The sequence below is a fragment of the Leucopleurus acutus genome (assembly GCF_964270905.1).
Source record: "Leucopleurus acutus genome assembly, chromosome: 1".
NCBI classification, from domain to species: domain Eukaryota; kingdom Metazoa; phylum Chordata; class Mammalia; order Artiodactyla; family Delphinidae; genus Leucopleurus; species Leucopleurus acutus.
Genome location: NC_139142.1, coordinates 68,982,611 through 69,003,161, shown reverse-complemented (window position 1 = coordinate 69,003,161; position 20,551 = coordinate 68,982,611).

The window sequence follows — 20,551 nt, the reverse complement described above, 5'->3', positions numbered from 1 at the left end:
AACACTTTGAAACTTTTTGAAGCTTTTCTTCTTTCATACTTATAATTGTTTTTAATGAGATGAAGTTTGCTCTTTTTGAGATTTGGAACTGAAAGTGCTCAGTGATCACAACTTAAAACTTGAAATCCCAAATTACAATTTATTTCCAGGTTTAAAGTATTTTATTTGAGTTTGTCTGATACAAGTTAATACAAATTATTAATCTATAAAACATTGAGAAAACGACTTACTTAAGCTAGAGCAGTGAAAGGATTCTTCCAAATATGTTTCTTCCACTTTTTTCAAAATTGGAAATCAAGTGAACATGAAGTCCAGAACTAACAAGATTTAATACAGATATCTTTATGGTCATGGAAGATTTCATGTGGTTTCTATAACTCGCATAAAATCGAGGGTAGAGAGATAAAAAATGAAACTTGTAGTGTTGTGATTTAATTATGTATATGTAAATTGGTGGTTATTTCACCCAAGTAGGTGGATAAACCCAAAATATTTAGAACTCTAAATATATAAATGTGGTCTTTTAAAAGTGTGTTTTCTACAACATCGTTGAAGACTTTGCATGCATTGAAATAACTTTGCTTTTGAGAAATTAATTTTATGAATAGCTAAAGTGGCTGGTTGTGTTTGGGACTAAACGCCTGTTTGAGAAACAGGCTAACAAAGGGTGAAGGTGAAGACCATTAGAGGTTTTAGAACTGGCTGGGACGGGTTGCTGGGCTTGTGTAACCGTGCCTAGAGGGCGGGGTTCCTGTACATTCCCACTTCACCAGATAACCTGCCCCCAACACCACTCCAGCTTCTGCCAGACAGATGGAACTCTCCAACATGAAAATCTGCGCAGCCATTCCAACAAGCAGGGTAGGTGAAACTGGAATTAAAATTCTCCCTTCTTTTTTTTATTTTTCCCCCCTACTCGAGGCCAGATCCTGGAGATATGGAAAGAATTGGGGTCGTCTAGATTCTCCTTTCGCGCATACACACGTCTGCATTCTTCCTAAGAGCTACCAACCTGTAAGAGTTCAAAGGCGCTATCTTTCACAGTACTTCGTGCTTGATTTTCTTTTGCGTGCTTTTTTTTAAAAAAATTTTTTTAAGGCTTTCTTTTCTCATCCCAATCATTCCCCCTTCCCTACCCTCCCTCCAGGGTCTCCCCTCCCCCCAACCAAGAGTAGTTAAAATAATCCACCTCTTAGTTTTCGGCCCCCAAACCGACCTTTTCCCCACTCCAGCGGTCAGTTCACCGGGACCGTTTCCCAAGGATGCAGGCCAAGTGGCTCAGGGGAATAGATGAGGTAGTGTTATGTTTTGAGTCTCTTTTCTGCCTTCCGATTTCTGCTTTTTCTCCCCCCTCCATCCAAGACTGTGCCTGAGGTTGCCCGAAGGATGCCGAGGAAAAAAGACTTAAGGACTGAGAGCGCTCTTACCCCAAGATCGGTAAGTGAAAGTGCTTTACGGTGGGTGGGGTGCGGTGGGGTCTGTGCCCGACAGTCTCCTTTTGACTAAGGCTTAAACCGCGACTTTCAGGTCCAGAGCTAAAGACGCCTCTTTTTTTTTGAAAAATTTTCTTAGAGGGCGCGCTATCAGCAGAAGTAGCTGAAAGAATGCATGATTTTTTCCCAAGGCGGCAGTAAGTCAAGGTGGATCCCTAAGTAAAGAGGATGTAGATATGGCAAAAAGGGATGGAGAAGAAAGGAGGTGAATTTATATGGAGCAGGGGTAGTGGGAAACTGAAATAGGTTCCAAAGTGCAAAATAATTTATTTCGTGGAAGTAGGATTTCCTAGTCTTACAGAAACTGCGAGAATACACTAACGAGACTTCGGGTTCAAACCCGTAGGTATTTGCTCTCCCTATTTGAGACAAAGGTTTTTGCTCCAGAGCCAAGGACTTGCCTCATTCTAGAGTTTTCTTTTCTTCTCTTTTCTTTTTTTTTTGGTGGACTGCCCCTCCTCCCCCTATTTTCGCACGAACATTGCCAACCTCCCCAGAGCTGGCCGTCCGCCCCCAGCTCCTTGGCCTGGGTCGGGCGAGGGTCCCTGCGGGATTTAGCGGAGCTGCTCCAAGTAGAGAGCGGCACGGGACGGGTTGGAGGCTCTTCTTCCCTTATTCGAAGGCGTAGGGAAATGAGCTCCGTTCTGGGCTTGACTTCGTCCCTGCTGGGAATATCCCAGTTCCCGGCCTTGGGATCTCAGGCAAATAATTGATTCTTAATGCACACTTACGAGACGGCGGTGTAAGCTCCAGAGCCCGGCTGTCCCGAGAGGGCTGCGAGCGCGCCAGACAGATAGGTTGGTTCGGCCCGATGCGCGTTTGGGGCCCCCGCCGCGGTTTCCTATTAGACTTTCCGACCCTTCAGGGACTTCAGGCTGAAGTTGGAGAGGGGCACGATGGCGGGACTTGAAGTCGTCGTGGTAGGGACCCGGCGGCGTGGTTTTCTCGGATTTTGGAATCGTGTAGAAAGGGGACTTAGGCTGCCGAGTCGCGGCGGCGCTAGCGGCGAGGTGGCCGCGGTGGAGAGGCGCTCCCGGGACGTTGCGGCCGAGATGCCCGCAGACTGGGAGCCGGGCGTTGAGCAGAGAGAGAGCAGCAAGGTGAGGGCGCTCTTGCCCAGGACAAGCAGAGCTTAAGATTTTGGTAGCTCACACTGGCTGATGCCAGGAAAATTGACTCCAGAAGCTTGGTCGGCGCGCTTCCCCACCTTTTTCCTTTCTTCTTCACTCATCTCCACCCGCCCTCTTCCCCCTGAAAGTTGTTTCTTTTTGTTTACCTGGTGTGGTTTCAGATCTCAGCACTTATCTGCTAGTTGATAGAACTGGTTTCTCTGTAGTAGACATCTTTTTCCCTTTCCACTCTCTACTCTTCTTCTATTTCGCTTTCTACCCCATGTTCCTTTTCTGCCCAAACCTGTGGTCCAAGCTGAAGGATTCTTAGAGGAAAAGAGATAGCCTTGGGGTAGGAATTCCCTCAACACTTTATAAAGCTGGCCTTTATAAAGGGCAACACTTTCCTGGGCTGGGGAAAGGGAGGCAGGGGGTTAGGTGGGCAGAGCAATCTGCCTGTGTGTGGGTTTCTCAGGCAATGATCTTCAGCCTTGGAAAGACAACAGGAAGGAAAGGACCATACAGAATAGAGCTCATCCTTTTCCGACTGCCCCTTTCCACATCCTGCATAGGACAATTTCCATGCTTCAACACCATCCTCACCTGGCCCTCTATCAAAACTTGAGGTAGGCAGAAATTCCAGAATTTTTTTGATCAGAAAAAGGCATTTAAAATAGCAAGTAACTCTCAAAATTATGTTTGTGAGAGTGGGAGGGGAGATAAGATGTCCCATATCCTTTCTGAGGCATGTTGCCTAACCCTGTGCCCTTGTCTTTGGCCTTTCGGAAAAGCTGCATGGGAGGAAGGCACATTGCACATTGCACATTGCAAAGATTTGGAGATCAGTGTCCGAATGAAAGAGAGTGTTCGCCAGACTGAATGTTTGGGACATTCATTTTCCATTTAGGTTGAATTTTCCTACACAGCCAGCACTCCCTGAATTAGGGCCTTTTTCCTTAGTTTTATTCCCCTTTTTCTTCTCCTTTTATTATTTCATCCTTTGAATCAGAATGCATTTAAGGTGTAAACCTATCTTGCTCCCCACCTCTATGACAAGAAATTGTTGATTCCGTTGATTAAGCAGGAAGACTAAAAACTGTAGTGGGGTTAGGGAGAGCTATCTCTCAGTTCTTTCATTTTCTCACTGCTCTGAAATTTAATGACCTGATCATTGTTGTTTGAAGTTAAATTATCTGTTAAATTAGCCCTAAACAATAACTGATGATATTTTCCTTTCGGGTCCGGTTGCCCCTGAATTCTTTTCTCTGGACGGAGAGGAGAGGAGTCAAAGAGAATGCTTGGTCACATAATAATATAAAGATAATCAAAATTGATATTTATGTGCTGGTGATATGTAAGAAAAAAATCACTTTCAAAGAAGCTGAATTTCATAAATAAAAAAAAATTTAGAGGCCTGTGCTTCAGAAGGACCACACCAATTCAAGGATGAATGTAAATAAGCATCTTTGTTGATTAAGAAAAAAATATGAACACCATATTTTCATTACTCTACAGAACCTAAATACTTAAACTCATCACACACCGGTGCTTGCTAATCTAAATTAATTCTGCCCTCCATAAATATTCTCAAAAAGGAAATTTAACTTTAAGCAAAATCTGAAACGTTTCAGATGTGAATTTCTAGAAATCCAAAGTATATTTATTTCTTTGAGTCAGACACTTGTTTGTTTTGCAATCACTTTATGAAACAATTTTGGAATAACGCAGATGCTTTTCCCTCCTTCCTTGTTTCAGATTGCTTGCATATGCAGGCATAGGCATGAGAACTTCCAGGGTATATTGAGGAAATAACATTTTTTTCTCATTTATTTTAACAAAAGGCCCAAAGAACCTTTAAAGCCAAAGGTACTATAGTAGTTGAAAAAAATCTTTAAAAATAATGAGTACTTTGTGTGTTTTTCCCCCATTAAAATGTGCTGAATAATTAGAGGCTATGATGAAGGTTGAAAATTCAGAACATGAATAAGGTGGTAATTTTATTATTTAATACTTTTATAATTTTTATAATTAATGATGTAGTTTTAAGTTTGGCAAAGCTTTCTTAGAAAAAGTAGAGTACGCCTCCCACCCCATCAAAAATACTCTAGAAGAAATAAAGTAGAATCAGGTAGAAGTGGCAGCTGGGCTTATTTATCTATCTATCTATCTATCTATCTATTTATTTATTTATTTCCAGTAGTAGTAGTAGTAGTAGTAGTAGTAGTAGTAGTAGTAGTAGTAGTAGTAGTAGTAGTAGTGGAGTTGAAAAATATACTTTTAATTATACATTGGGAGCTCTGATTGCAGGTTGGAAGACTAAAATCGATCATTCCTGCATCGATAGTGTTGTCTATTACTGCATTGATTTGTGTTTATTTATGCAGAGACTTTCAGTTATTTACTTACATATTTCAGCATCTGCCTCTTGATTATTATCGCAGGTTGGTTTTAATGAAAGAGCTTATATAGGAAACACATTTGACAGATGAATTTTATGTAAACTTGGTAGTGAATTGTGGCAATCCAAAGAGCTTATGAAATTACTTATTTGTACTTGCTTTTTAGCAATTAGGAAGCTGTCTCTGATTAAAATCTCGCGCTACTCAAAAGCTTCCATTCTTCTCTTCAAACATTGTACTTACGTGTTTTAATAAACTAGGAAAACATGACTTTATGATGTTAGATATGATAGAATGAAACTGATGAATGCATATTTTTCCGTTAACATGACCAGGTTACCCTCATGACAATAAGGTGGCCATTGGGTTTACTAATGATATCTTATGAAAAATCAAGGAGCAACGGGTTTTGAATATAGAAATGGCAATGTTTTCAAACATCTATTACCTCTAAGTTATGCCAGGGGTACTTATACTGAACAGGATATTCTAGGGTTCTTCACTACATATTATATGCATATATACACTCATATATTCTATTATTAAGTGTACATATACGATTATACCTTATGAAGATTGGCATTTCTCTTGAACTAACAGCTCACATGTGAATGTTATGGCATCAGGGTTCTTTTGAACAAATACAACAACTGAAGACCACGGGTGTGCCTTTTATATGTACAAGGCAATAGTGGGAGATTGAGATGCATGTGTGTTTGTGCTTCTCTTACTGTCATTACAAAATGTTGAAAGATGATTTGGAAATAGAAAAACAAAAGTGGCTGAATTCATCGAGGGCTATTTACTTCTGGCTTTATAGGTCTTTTATTGCAATTTGGTGGATGAATCTTTCTTCACTAATAATTTGCAATTCATCTACCAAATACGGTTAACAGTTCTATTCTTCATCTCCCACGTTTCCCCCCTCCCCTGTATCTGCAAAGAATATAGAGAGGGAAATCAACCGAATTCTTTCTTAAGAACGAAAGGGCCTTGAGAAATGGAATTACTCTCCTCATCCTGGCGAGTTTTCCTGAAACTACTTATCCTCAGCATCCGCACTATGAGAGGTGGAGCCTGGCAGTCAGGCGGCTGCAGGCAGAAGGTGGGCGAGCTCCGGCTCCTTAAGCTTTGCAGAAGGTTGAAAGGAGGAGCAGAGGGACAGCTTTGAGTTTATTTGGTCTATTTTATTTTTCCGTCCCGTGCCAAGCCCTCTAAGTTAACACAGCGATACGGCCCGTTAGAACCAAGCACTCTCGGCATTCTTGCGAGACTGAGATTCCGGAGCAGCAGATGAACGGGACTGGGACTTAGAGCGAAGCATGCTCACCCACCCCTCCCTCCATCTTTTTACGCACGCACCAGCTCGTCTTCACGTGCATCAGGGTAGTGGACAGTGTTGACTTGAATTGCTCTCGCTCACTCCAAGCCTTTCCTGTGAATGAACCCGAAAACACTCGACAGGTCGTGAATAATCGTTTTAATGAGTGTGCAAAGCGTGTGACGGGGTGCACCGAGCTGTCGGGTTAAACAAACAACTTGTACCCTGACCAAATCCGATTGTTCAAGTGCAAAGTGATGTCAGTACCATTTCCATTGCCCTTCAGAAAACCACAGATCTGACACGCGGGAGTCCAATTTTCTCCATTAAAGAAAAATAACAATATTTTCCAACCGTGTATGTGATCTTCTTTAATATTAACCTGAGCCAAACAAAACCTCATTTGCGAATCAGAGAAGTAGTCGTGTCACTGCCTCAAAAACAAATCGAAAGAAAGAAAACAAGGAAGAAATCAGAACAAATCTAAAAAGTCTGACGGAAGATTTCTTTTTGATAGGTCACACATCATTGCTGATCAGTGTTGTATAAATCTCACACACACACACACACACACACACACACACACACACACACACACAGAAACTCACTAGAGGCAAATATCAAGTTAACTGCATCTAAACAATTGGGATTGATAATTTAGTCCTGTATTAAGATGGAAGCTCCCAACCTGTAAAGACTTTTTTCTATTGAAAATTTAACTGAAATATTTGCTGTTTATATGTTAGCCTGAGAGGGAATGAAGGGATAAGTAGTTCCCACATTTGCTTTCAAGGAAAACGGTTTGGAGAAAACAATACTAAAGGAAACTTGATGGGCCACCACCCTCTAAAACAATAACACAAAGCACAGTGAGCTCGTCACAAATCACACTCTCCCCTTTTTTTGCACAACTGTATTGGGGAAATAGTTTTGTTTCTTTCGCATCTAATAAAAATATCTACTTACTTGAAATCAGCCACATGTGCTCCTTTCCTTGTTCATTCTTTTACCTTCTTTCACAATTCCAAACATCAAATACCACATGAAGAGTTAGATAATAAAACCTCAAAAGATTTTTTTTAAAAATTCCTTTTACATATCCTCTCTGAAAATTTTGTGGAGAAGAGAAAATGTGTAAAATTTTCCCCCTGCCAGCACCTCATATACATTCACAAATCAAACAAAATAGCCCAGATGCTTGGAAATCAGTGAATCAGTTCCAAATAACTAGCTCCTTCAACTCAGTAACAATATAGGGAGATTAAGGTTTATATTTTCATTGGATTAAATATTATAGATTACATATTTTTCTTCAAAGACTGAAAACATATCATGTCCTACACTCTGAAAGTTTATTTGTCCTCTTATAATTTTAGTCAGCTGGTAGAAATAAAATGTTAGGGATATTGTACATTTGAATATGGGAGTTCAGCAGCATTTGCTCACTTAACTGCTATTGGATATGTTGTCATCTACCTGTCCTTCTGACCATCTATTTCACATACAAATATGTCAATATACAACTGACTGCAATTAAATGAATTTACCCACCTAAAACATATAACCGAGGTATTTGACAGAGTAAGCAATTCCTTATGGAAGTCGTTGCAGTTTTGTTATTATGGTTGCTAGTTTTTATACATCTCTGTCAGTTTAGTCCCAGTTGGGTAAATGGAAGGTATTGAAATTCAGTTTCCATCATCAAAACTTGGAAAAGACAACCAGTAGTTTAGGAGAGTGTTTTTGTTGATTTTGACTGTTATCTGGTGAATGTCTATATCAGAATATCAATTCAGAATATCCTTTAATTACTAGGAAATTTGACAAAAATGACTATCAAAAACTAGGGGCTTGCATTTTTTAATTGTTTTAAATATTTTTGGACACACAACAGACTGTGCAGTTATTACCTAAACAGATTTCTTCTCTGTGGGCTGACTGAGTTGAGGAATTTTTGTAGTGACTGAAAGAGCCACATCCATTTCTGTCTTAGATTCAAAAACAGCAAAGCTAGAGGGTATGTCTGTTTTTGTGTGTATATATGTAGTTAAAGAACTACACTATCAAAACATTAATTATATTTGAAAGAGAGCAGAGAGCTTGTTGTGGAGAGAATTGCATTATTGAATTTATATTCCATGGAATGTGTCTGTGGAGAGGGCTGAAACTGTATACCTGTCTTATATGATGCACCCTCTTCAGTGAGGTGTGTAACAAGAGCAAAGAGATGAAGGAGGCAAACTTGGAGGGGAGGGATCTTAGACATTTGGATGGTCCTGGGCAGAGGAAATTCATGTGCAAATGCAAATCACATGAAGAACAAGCCTGGGGTCTTTGTTCTCTGTCAACAAAAACAAATATAATTTTTTCCTTCTATCAAACAAATCACAGAATGATCTTAGCTGAATTTGGAGCAGGGCAGGGGGAGAGATGGAGTGACTAAGAATATTCCAATTATCATGGTTCTGATCCCCAAGTCCTGTTTATTTCACAGCTGCCAAATTTTATATCCAAAATTTAGATTCTCTTCCTCCCAAATCCTGCATTGGTATGAATCATCCCTGATCATTTTTAGTTTTTGGCTTAATTACTAGTTTTCTACTTTAAATTACCAATAAACTAATTAATCTGACTAATCTTTCTAAACTTCTGTTGAGTAGTATAATAGCAGCAACAACAACAAAAATAAAAAAAACTGCAGCAATAATGACAAAAATAAAATGTTAACAATAATGCACACAATAATAGCAGAAACAATTTAAAAATAATTTCTCTGGCCAACAGGATGAAGATGGAATCCATTTCAGTCTGAAATTTGTGTTTCACGGCTGCAGTTGGGACATTCCTCTGATTTCTTGTTTCACTGTTAGATGGATGATCTGTTCCTGTCCAACTCGTGTTCTAATAGAGACTCCCTTGGTCTAATATGGTAGGTCTTTTTAATGTCATTGAGTACTTTTGTGCCCACTCCTCTTCATTGCTATGGGCATGTTCCCCTTGGACACTGTTCCCAAGTAAATCAACCTGGGAAGGAGGCTGGGAGCAGAGGCAGACATGTGAAGGGATTCTTGAGTAGAAGGACCTGGTGCCTTCTGTCTGGAGTTCTGCTGGTGAATAGGCAAGTTGTCGTATTTGGGAGTCACGTTCACAAAGCTAAGGAGTTTGAGAGGGGCAAAGTAACTTAGGTTTCATGAATCCAAAGAGAACACTGGCCCTGAGGAACTCGGGTCATTGGGCAAGAAACAAAACTTAGAAATTAGGGCCCCCTGGATGAACTCTTGATTCCTTTAGGGATGGAGGGATGGAAAGGGGACAATAAAGTATAGGGAGTAGAAGTGGAGGGAGGAGACCAGGTTGAAGATGTTAGCAGCCAGTGGGACGCTAGCTGGTAAAGCTGACCCATCTCCTTAGGAGGAGGGAGATGTGTTTTTGTCAATTGTAAACTTGCCAAGGTTTATTGTTCTGGGTTCCAGAACAGCCACCAGTTCCTGAGACTAGGCTGGAAAGAATCTGCCAGTGAGTCTGTACCTGCAGGCATCTAACTCTCCTCTCAGCCCAATGTTCTCCGTATCTCCTGAGCCCCCTGTGCACCCCACCCCCAAGAAAAAGGAAATGAAAGAAAATAAAAAGTAGATGGGGAGGGAATTAGACTCATTTTTTTTTTTTCAGGCAGATGTTGGGGTTAAAGCAGGTTGTTTGGTAACTGCTTTCATTTTGAAGGGGAAAGAAATCTGGTTAGGAGAGAAAGGGTGGTTGTGGGAGAGAAGAGCAGAGAATGAGATATAAATTCCTCGGCAGCCCAGCAGCTAGGGCCAAATGGAAAACAACCTTAGCAACAGAAGGACAGTTTGAGAGGAAGGAAGGGTGATCATAAAACGTTTTTGCATTGTTCTGTTCCTGCAAATTAATGTAGCCCTGAAAATTTATAAGAAAATGAGATCTTCATACCTTGTTAAAAAACAATTACAAAGAGAAAGGCATAACTATCAATAGCCACTTTTGTCCTCAAAAAAACTTTTTTCTTTAGATATTGCTGTATACACACAATCCATAACTAAACCAAACGGTAGTTGAAGGAAGAAAGGGAGGGGGAAAAAAAGAAGGACGCAACTTCCCTGCTGGTCGTACTGTGCATCTATCTCTTCACCTTTCATAGCAGGGAGGTTGAACAATCTTTTTTCATTTCCGTCTAGTCTTTTCACTTAAAAATGTATGAAAATATTCCAGTTCATGAGACTGTTTTTCACGAAAGATCAGCAGAGAATGAGGAGCTTTCATTTCTAGGGATAAATTCACTGAGGTGATGCTCAGTCTGCAATAGAGAAAGGCAGCTTTGGCTGGAAGTGTATATTGCTCTGCTCTTCAGTGGTACCCCCAGGCTTTCTCTGTGCACTAAAAATAACTAATAACTACTAAGTTCACTTCAATTCTTCTGGAAGTACAACTCTGCAACTTGAAATCAAACTGGTGCTTTCCATATAAAATCCAACTCTAATTAAAATAATATTTTATGGAAAATGTTCTCAGTTATTGTGATTGTTTTTTATTCATTTGAATTGTTCCTTTGATTAAAAGGCAATTATCATTTGTTTCAGTAAGAAAATTAAAAGAAATCAACATCACCAGTAAAAGTAGCCCTCAATCCTGTTATGTACACCCCCAAAGTATGGCTTTTAAGAAGTTTCAAACAATTTGGATTTAATTGTATGTAACTGAGAACCTCTGAGTCACTGAAGACATGCCTAACTAAAAGAAACTAAGTCAATACCTTTGTAATGGGAATATTTGACAGAAAGTAAAGAAACAATAAAAGCAGATATTTCACAAAGTAGTAAAAGTCATGCAGACATTCACCTGCATTCCATTTATGCACCCATTTAACAAAATTAGTAGGCTTCTGTATCCCAGTATCGTAAAAACATCTTTAGCCAACCTATATTAATGCTTATGCATATGTATTTTATATACCATGCTACATATGGCTCAAATATACATTTATTTTTAAGTAGAAACTAAGAACTAAACAAATATTCGCATTTCTAACTTTTTAACCACCCATAATTGGTGTTTATTTGTGATCTGTACACACGAAAGGAAAGCCAGAACCACGACATTCTGCTTAAGCTGTACTATGAAGCAAATATAAGTTTCTTTCTGTTTTGGGGTGTGCAAGAGTGAGGAATTTTGGACTGAGTGGCACTAAGATCTATATATGTTTTCAGTAAGCCAAGATGTAGTAATTTCATTCTTTAAACATTCACATTCTATAATTAAATAAAAGAAATATACAGTTTCAAAGACAGGAGAGGTAAGTCCAAGTCAAGCTATTATATCTCACAAAAGGAATGGTTTCAAATGATGCTAACATTTTTTTCCAGCAAAGAATTTTTCAAGGCAGATACAGCCAGATCTGTTGCACAAGTGGCAAAACAAATATTTTAAAAATGGTCTGTGGGGGGGATTTAATGGACTGATACTCTTTGAATGTTTATGATGAGTAATACTCCTTTGAAGAGTGTTGTGTGACTATCACACTCCTTAAAAATGGGGGAGGGGGGAGAAGTTTGGGGGGATGGACGTGTCCAAGCCTCCTAACTATTGCTAATGGTGGAAGGATGTGACCTGTGTAGAAAAGGAAAGGATTCCACGCCAAGAGGGGAGCTGCAAAAGTCTATTGGTCCTATCATGTTTATTTTCTTTTGGGTACACATTTCAAAAACATAGCCTTTATATTAGGCTCTCATTTGCAGTTATGGCTTCACAGACAGTAGCCAGCTTGTATTAAAGTGCAATCCAATGCATCAGTCCAGTTTTGAAAAGAAGACGATGGACAGGAAAAATAAAGTGACAGTCTTATCAATGAAAGTCTCATTGGCAGTTGGAAACTAGGGAAGAAGGAAGCTTCAAAACAGGGTAGTGGGAGGAGAGCAATACTCTTTAGGTGAGTTTTGGGAAGATGCTAAGTAAAATACTGTTCAGAAATTGGGATTAATCGAGCAGTTTAAATACAAATCTGCCGGAAATCGTGCTCTGTGCAAATGAAAATGAAGAAATTTATGCATATTCTAATTTTCCCTCTTTGGCTGCTATTTTGGAGGAAAAGACTTCTTTTGCTGATGGTGGGACTTTTTTGTTCTGCACAGGAAATGTGTAAATGAACACAAATGTGTGTTTCTCCCTTTCCATTTCTCTCCTCCGTCCCTCCTCCCCCTTTCAGCAATCAGGAGTTGTTAGGGTCCTACAGATCCCAGGGTTTCTCCCCATTCCCAGGATGACCGAGAGCAGGCAGGGCAGGGAGGGGAGTCAGGGCTCCTCTGGGTCACTAACCTTTGGAAATTAACCTAGAGTTTCCGTTCCATCTTTGGACATTCAAAGAGAGTAGAGAGTGAGAGGAGTCCTACATTTAATGCGATGAAAAATCATCTCGAAAGCTATTTCTTCCCAGTGACGACTTGGTTGGGGAGATCTCAAAATTGAACTTACAAGCCATGTTGTGCAGATCCATTAACCACCAGCGCCGAGTTCAAACACTTTCCCTCTCGCGCCTTTGGGAATACACAGGGCTGGTGCATTTTAATTATATTAAGACAAGCAAGAAACTCTCTAGCTCTCTTATTCTGATGTAAGTCGCCCAGGGCTGGGAACGAGTGCAGTGGAGCGCTCTAGTCGTTCTGTGTTCTGTGGAATATGTCAGGGATTCCTGAGACGGTCCAATGAAGTGTGTGGGATGAAGGCAGGGGCGGGGGTGAGCCGGTCCCTGGAGAGAGGGAGGACGGGCCGGGGGCTGGGGGTGGGGATGGAGAGGGAGGAAAAGAGAGGTGCTCCCTGTCCTACCCCTCCGCCTTTGCAGGCCAGGCCGAGAGCTTCAGAATTAATTCGGGGTCGAGAAAGACCAACAGAGACAGACTCCGAGTTTCTATCTTCTTTTCCATACCCCGGATAAAAACCCTAGAGCCAACTTTCTTCTTAACAATTTAGTTTGAAAAGGGCCCCACGGTGCCCCCTCCGCCCCCACCGCCGCCCGCAAAGCGCCGCGCGAGCCCGGGGCGTTCGCCGAGGCCCGAGTCGGTCCTCTGCCGGGTCCATCAGCCGCTCCGCCGCCCCGGCCGGGGGCCTCAGAAAAGAGGGCGGCCAGAACGAAGCCCCCGCTACGAGCCCTGCCTCAGATACATTTTCAGTGGCCCCGTTGGAACCCCCAGAGGGCCAGCTTTCTAACACCCACCCCGCCGCCCACTCCAGTGTTCCTCCCCCTCGGGAAGGGGGCGCCGCGCGGCCGACGCCAGACAGGACCGCACCCCAACCCCGCCCGCGCGACTGGGGGCCCAGGGCGTCCGCTCCCCTCGGCGTACCGGTGTCGGGGGAGCAGATTTGCCCAGGAAAAAGCTGGGAGAGGAGCGCGGACCCTCGCTGCAGACCTCACGTCAAGGTTACCACCACCTCTAGGAACCTCTTCGGAAAAGCTCCAAAGTGCCTATTTTGCAGAAAGCCTGCTGTGCCGCGATGGGGCCTGGTGGTCAGAGAACCCCCTGAGAGGCCTCGTAAGGTCTCGGTGCTTGAGTCAAGCCCTGCCCAGGCCCATTTCTCCCGCGCCCTCCAGGTCCTGCACTTCCGGTTCCCCCGGGGGCCCTGACCCTCCTCTCCCCAGCACTTCCGTCCCGTGGGCTTCTGCGCTCCCGCCTAGTCACCGGGCTGAGGGACACCCCTGAGAGCTGTTTTCTATAACTTTCCTGTAGCTGTTGGGAAGTTTACCTGTTCCATTCATTTCTTTTTATTTTGACTTTAATTTCTTTGCTTCCTTAAACTTGGGGGTGAGGGAGGGGGGCGCAGTGGAGGAGGGCCAGAGGTTGAGAAAAAAGCCCATTGAAGATTTTTTTTTTTGGTCTTTTCAGATCACCACCCCCCGCCCCCCGCCCCCCCTTTCTGAATTCCCTGCACCCGTTCACATCAGCAACTGAGATTTAGGCCAGTTTTCCCGAAGGGCCTAGGGCAGTGTCCGCACTTAGTAGGCTTGCAATAAATGCTGAAAGAATTACTGAATAAATGATGCTGCTCCGCTAGGTACATGGTGCTTAGGAATAGTAGGTATCCTCAGAAAGCAGCTGAGTTTTGCCTTCCGGTGTTTTGTTAAATTCAGTTGAGAGGTTGATAAATAAATGGTTTTTACGGGCATTTTGATGTTTTTTAGGGACTCCCCCAAACAGTGGGAGGAAATCTCTTAAGATATTGAAAGTGTTTTCTTGAACTTTTTCATACGTATGAGATAAAATGCTGTGATTTTTAGAATGTGGGGTTTATCAGCCCTTCTGTGGCTTTTCCTTTCCATTTTGCTTTTTTTTTTTAAGTTTTACTTTCTGTGGTAAGAGGTCAAGGCCTTATGAAGTTAATCTCTTATAGCTAATTTGAGGCAGAAACTAAGATTTCTCTTTTGCTTTCCTGCTATGTTATAGTTTAATCCTTGCCAAACAATTCAATCCTATGTTGTATCTTCTGCATCATTCAACTGTTCTTGTTCTTTACGATACTATTTTCTAAAAAATGCTATAAGAACTTTATGTAACCAGGAGAGAAATTTCATAGTTGTGAACTTGTGAGACTGGATTCAATCAGTCAACATATATTAAATGCATATTCTGTTAAGCACCAGTTGTGTAATCTATAGACTAGTCCCTAGGGCATTTAATGTCCCACTCTCATTGACTGTAAAATAGTGAAAATATATAACCAATAAGCTAATAACCATGAAAGTAATTTGAAAGGTTATAATTGCTAATCAAAGTTAAAGTGTATTTAGCATCACTATTAATAGGCATCTGAGGGATACAAATAAGACCTGTTCTTCTCATCTGGGAACTTACAATCTAGCTGGGCATAAATAATGTGAATGTAAATTGATAGAAACAGCTACTAAGCAGTATTCAGTGTCTGGAATATTGAAAACATTCAGTAAACAATTGCCTCACAAATTAATTTGCAGTCGTGTCATTCTTTTAACAGAAATATGATACTGATAAGAAATACAGGAAGGATTAATTAGGAAAACTTTCATGGAGAAAATGAATTTGTCCTTAATGTGCCACATAGAAAGATTGGAAATGCAAGCTGTTTGTGTTCAAGGGGGGTAAAGGTGGCATAAATGGAGAATGAGAAAGATATTTGATGAGATGGAGTTTGGTGGTAATTTGTAGGAAACCTTAAAGATCATGCAGAGGAGTTTGTATTTGATAGTAGAGGTGATGGAGACCTGTGGTGGCCCTGTGAGCAGAGGATGGCATGATTAAAATGGAGATTTATATTTAAAATGATTCTAGCCAGCAACTGAGCATAGTGAAAATTGAGGGAGAAAGAGTATGACAAAAGATTTTGGTGCAGTTCTGGAATGGGACATTACTACAGAGTGACTGTAGACAGTCATCATTAAGCCCTTTCTCCCCAGTTTTTATACAATGGAAATTACATTTAAATGATAAAATCAGTAATGAGTCTTGAATAAAGTAAGAGCCCCAGACCACTGGAATAAGCATTACCACTTTAATCTTCATTGTTGGTAGTGCTAGGGGATGTTAGGTGTTGACTGATGGTGACTAATTTCAGGATATCTTCATCACCAGTTAAAGCTCAAGATATCTTTCTCATTTAACATATTTACCCACTATTCAGTTTCAGTGGTTCTCAACTGGGTGTGATTTTGACACACCTTCCCCACCCCCAGCAGGCACATTTGGCAATGTCTGGAGACATTTTTAGTTGTAACAACTGTGGGGCTACTACTGTCATCTAGTAAGTAGAGACCAGGGATAGATGTTACTAAATATCTTACAATTCAGAGGAGAGACCCCCATGACAGTGAATTAGCCGGTCCCAAATATCAATTGTACTGAGATTGAGAAACCTTCAGTTGTGGGAGTGAAGCCTGAGCTCTAACTCTGGAGAACTACACAAGGAGTCCCAGAACCTAACTTCTATTATAGTAACAATTTCGATTGAAGAAATGTTTTGTTTAGTGAGTCAAATGTACCTCTGGAAATGGCAGTGTCTCTTCTTAGCCTTGAGGCCTTAGAAATAGGAAAATCAGAAGGGTAACTGCTTGGATTTTCTACTTTTTATAAAATGGAGTTAAAAATCTTCCTTAAGGATTTGTCATCTAAATGTTATTTATTAAATTAACAAAATGTGCCTTTGAAGTTGCTTAGCAACTTACAGAAAGCTTGCTTTTTAGAAGTTCATTTGTTTGTTTAAAACGAGGGTAGGTTGGGCTTCCCTCGTGGCGCAGTGGTTGAGAGTCCGCCTGCCGATGCAGGGGACACGGGTTCGTGCCCCGGTCCGGGAAGATCCCACATGCCGCGGAGCGGCTGGGCCCGTGAGCCATGGCCGCTGAGCCTGCGCGTCCGGAGCCTGTGCTCCGCAACGGGAGAGGCCACCACAACAGTGAGAGGCCCGCGTACCGCAAAAAAAAAAAAAAACAAAAAACAACTAGGGTACGTTGCGTATTATTAGCTACATTACATAAATCAACAAAGAAATGTACACTGAAAATGGAATAAGATGTTTCAACACATTTTCTGCTCTCGTGTCTGGCAATTAAAACACTCTAATTGTCTTATAAAATTGCATCAAGTATTCGACAAACATTATTTATGTATGAAACTTCAAAATAATATTGAGTCTGTAAGAGAACCAAAGGGGGAAAATTCAGCAGGTTTGTCATAAAGTATGTGTTTATCTTAACCTTTCTTCTTCAAAAATCTTATCTACTAAGTACTTTTATCAGACACTAATTATACTCTTTCTGAAAAGAATTTCTCCAACACCCTTCAGTGCCTGCACCCTTTAATCATATCTCATTACATCTACCTAATCCATATCTTTTTCACATTTCCAGGGCTCATTAACAGTTTTAAAAGCTAATCTTAATCTTGGACATTATTATTCCTTGTAATCGAGATGAAAATAATGCCAATAATATTTTATTTCTAAAATGTAATGGATCATTTAAAATTTGTTCTGAAGCCATTTCTTCTTTAAATATTAATGAGAAATTAACTTTCATACATGCATTAAACTATCAGGAACAGTGAGATGTGTCTGAAAACCCTGAAGCACCTTTTCGAAGGAGAAGTTATTTTTATAAGCTGTTTTAACAGTGGATCATCAGTCACTTTGAAGGGAAGTGATCCTTGATTAACAGTTGGCTGATACTGTGCTTCCACAGATGTGTGGCAGTAATACAGGTGCTACCTATGAAACAGGACAGGTAATTCATAGTATCTGACGGTTTCTTTTCTGATTGAAAAAAAAAATCGTAAAGCCTTCATCTTTGTGTATAACCCCATTAAATTGTTGTCGACAAGACAAACCAAGTGTCCCACTCAAATAATGAACAGTAGGCACCATGTTTCCCATAAATTTAAAGAAAAGATTGTGAGTATGGCTAGTACCTTATTCCTTTTGAAAAGATAATGGAAAAGAAAATGGATCAAATGTGCTGTTACATGACTAAAGTAGAGCCTCACGATGATGACTTTTTAGGACTTGAAAGTCAAATCCTGCCTCTCAAGAGTATAACTACATAGGACTAACATGTTATTCTCAATGGAAGATTCCTCCACTATTATAATTGAGATTGTTTCTTGAAAGTAATCTTTAAGCGTCTTAGGAAAAGTTTAATGGTCTGTTATTTATTTATGCACATACCATTTAGCTATAGTGTTTTTAAAAAAACCACAACAGTCATTGTCCAAAAGAAAAATTTTTGGACAAGTACCTCAAGTTATGATTCAGTGGTAGTGAAGATGTAATAAAACTTTAAATCGGCTCTGATTTTTTCCCCCATTCATTAGTTCTGCCAGACAGTACAGTAATTATCTCTTATTTCAGGTGTTTAATTAGATATTTCTTTCATTTTTTTCCTTTGGAATATATTTCTTTTTCCTTATAGAATTTTTGATTTCTGATTTCTCTCCATTTATATGGTTCAGGTTGTTGTTACCTATAGGAAACTGTTATTAAGCAGAATCAAGTGACAGCTAGTGAGTTTGCTGTGTCTTATCTTTTGCAGTGGCTAAGCACTGAACTGAGTAATTTAACTGAGTAAGATTTTTAGGATCTGTAAGATAATGTTTTTAAAATCACTCTTTTGACATTTTTTCTTTTAATCTCCTTACTCATCATTTTTGGGGAGGGTAACTTTGCATATGCTCAATTAAACACAGCAAGTTTTCACGTGTTCTTTTTTGCTTTACTGAAATAGCTTGAATATTCAGATCTTATCAAATTTTTACAATGACACCATAGACAATGCTTACTTTAATGGAATTTCCCTCCTTTCATTATGAATGAAATTAGTTCTACTAATAAAAATAAAATTTAGTATACAGTATACTATAACATCACAACAATTTTTAAAATTACAAATACAGGATTAATATTGTTTAAAATTGTTTTTGCTTTTGTAAATTAACTTTTATCTTTGTCTATTTCTCTCTTATTATTAAGAAGTTTTGCCTTTTTTGTACTGATCATCTATTTTCTTGTCCTTTCTATGTTGTTATTTTCAGAGGTTTCTCATGGGTCAGTACAATGAAGGTTGATGGCACAATTGTTCACTTTGAATCAAAGGATATCTATTTATTGGTGTGCTGTTATCAATCAGAAGTTTCCAAATACGTGTTCTCCAATTCAATTCAAAGAAAAGTAGCTGGATCCAGGCAAAAATGCGTCTGGGACTCCCTGCACATGATGCATCTCCGGAGAAAGTTGCTTCAGCATTCTTTTTTGTTTGTTTTTGGAACACTTCTTTCTACAGTATACGCCAACTACTAGATAGGTTCCTAAGTTCATCCAGATCTGTCCCATGTCTGAATTCTTGGTCCTCTTCCCACCCTCTGACTCCACAGATAAAGAAGAAATAATAATAAAGGAATAAAAATCGTTTGTTTCTGTCTGACTGAATCATTCCAGTCTTGAAGCACCCTGGTAGGTTAATTAGCCTTATTACTGTATTTACTATCTCCCACACACTTATTTGTGGGAAACTGCTCCTCTTGGCATTTGCCTAGGTGGATAAGGGAACAGTAGGAATGCGGCACTGGACTTTGCTCTTGAAATGCATGGCATCATAGCAGCATAAAGCTTGAACGAGCTTAGTTTTTCATTGACAGGGTACAAGTGGCATAGCATCATCTTTCCCTGACATTGCATGCCAGTTATGATTTATTCTGGGCCACACTTCCTCCCAGAGCTAAAGTTCTTAGTATGGGGTTTGGTACCATCATAAAGAGAAAAATGGTGCCTCTTGTAGGAAGAGTTTGGAGAGCTTTACCCCAGTAATCAAGGTGGTTAAGATGATTAACTGAATCCTGTGGATATACTGCTTCTACCCTAAGTGAAAGAAGAAGAGAACAACTGCTATTATTTATTCTCACTCATTTCTCACAAATAGCCATGATTTTTCAGTGAGCATTATCTTATCCTGGAATTAATTCTTTCAACACTTGTCATGGTGCTTTGTTCTTATAGATTATGATAGAGAGGTATTAGCAAGAAATCTGAAATAAAGGACACAAGATGAGATTGCCTTTCGGTTGTTAAATTTCAAGATCAACACAAAACAAATCAGCATGAGTGTGTGCAAAGTTATCTTAAAAGAACAGACAAATTCCTGTGCAGCAGGATTTGACATAAACTAATTGAAGGTATTGACGTATCTGCAGAAAGAATTTTAGCCATGAAAGCAGATAAAGGAAAGCCAGAAGCAAAGTAGGCAAAGCCTATGCAAGTACGGTTCAGAGATGAGGGAGTGGATTCAATTCCATTGGACTTCAATCCCAATGAAAGGCCATTCCTGTTGTGAATGTGTATCAGGCTCTTTAAACTTGATGCTGTTAAACATTCTATCCACAAAAATATCTTCTTTCTGAATCCATGTCTTCCAAGCAATATTTGGATTATTATTTGGCTTCCGAAGTATCTTTGTTCTTAGAATATACACTAATCACATGAATTTCAAATATTTCACTTATAACAGCAGTTACCTTTAGGTGAGTAATTATATCCCAGGCCTTCAATGAAGATCTATTCATTTAAGTTATTCATCATAAGTGAATAATTTGATTTCTGGGTCAAAACATTAGTGTTTTGATTTGATGATTACTGTATATCTACCTTTGATAGATGAATACATTTTTGGCATGTTGATAAAATCAGAGTGTAAGGTTTCTACTATGAGGGGCA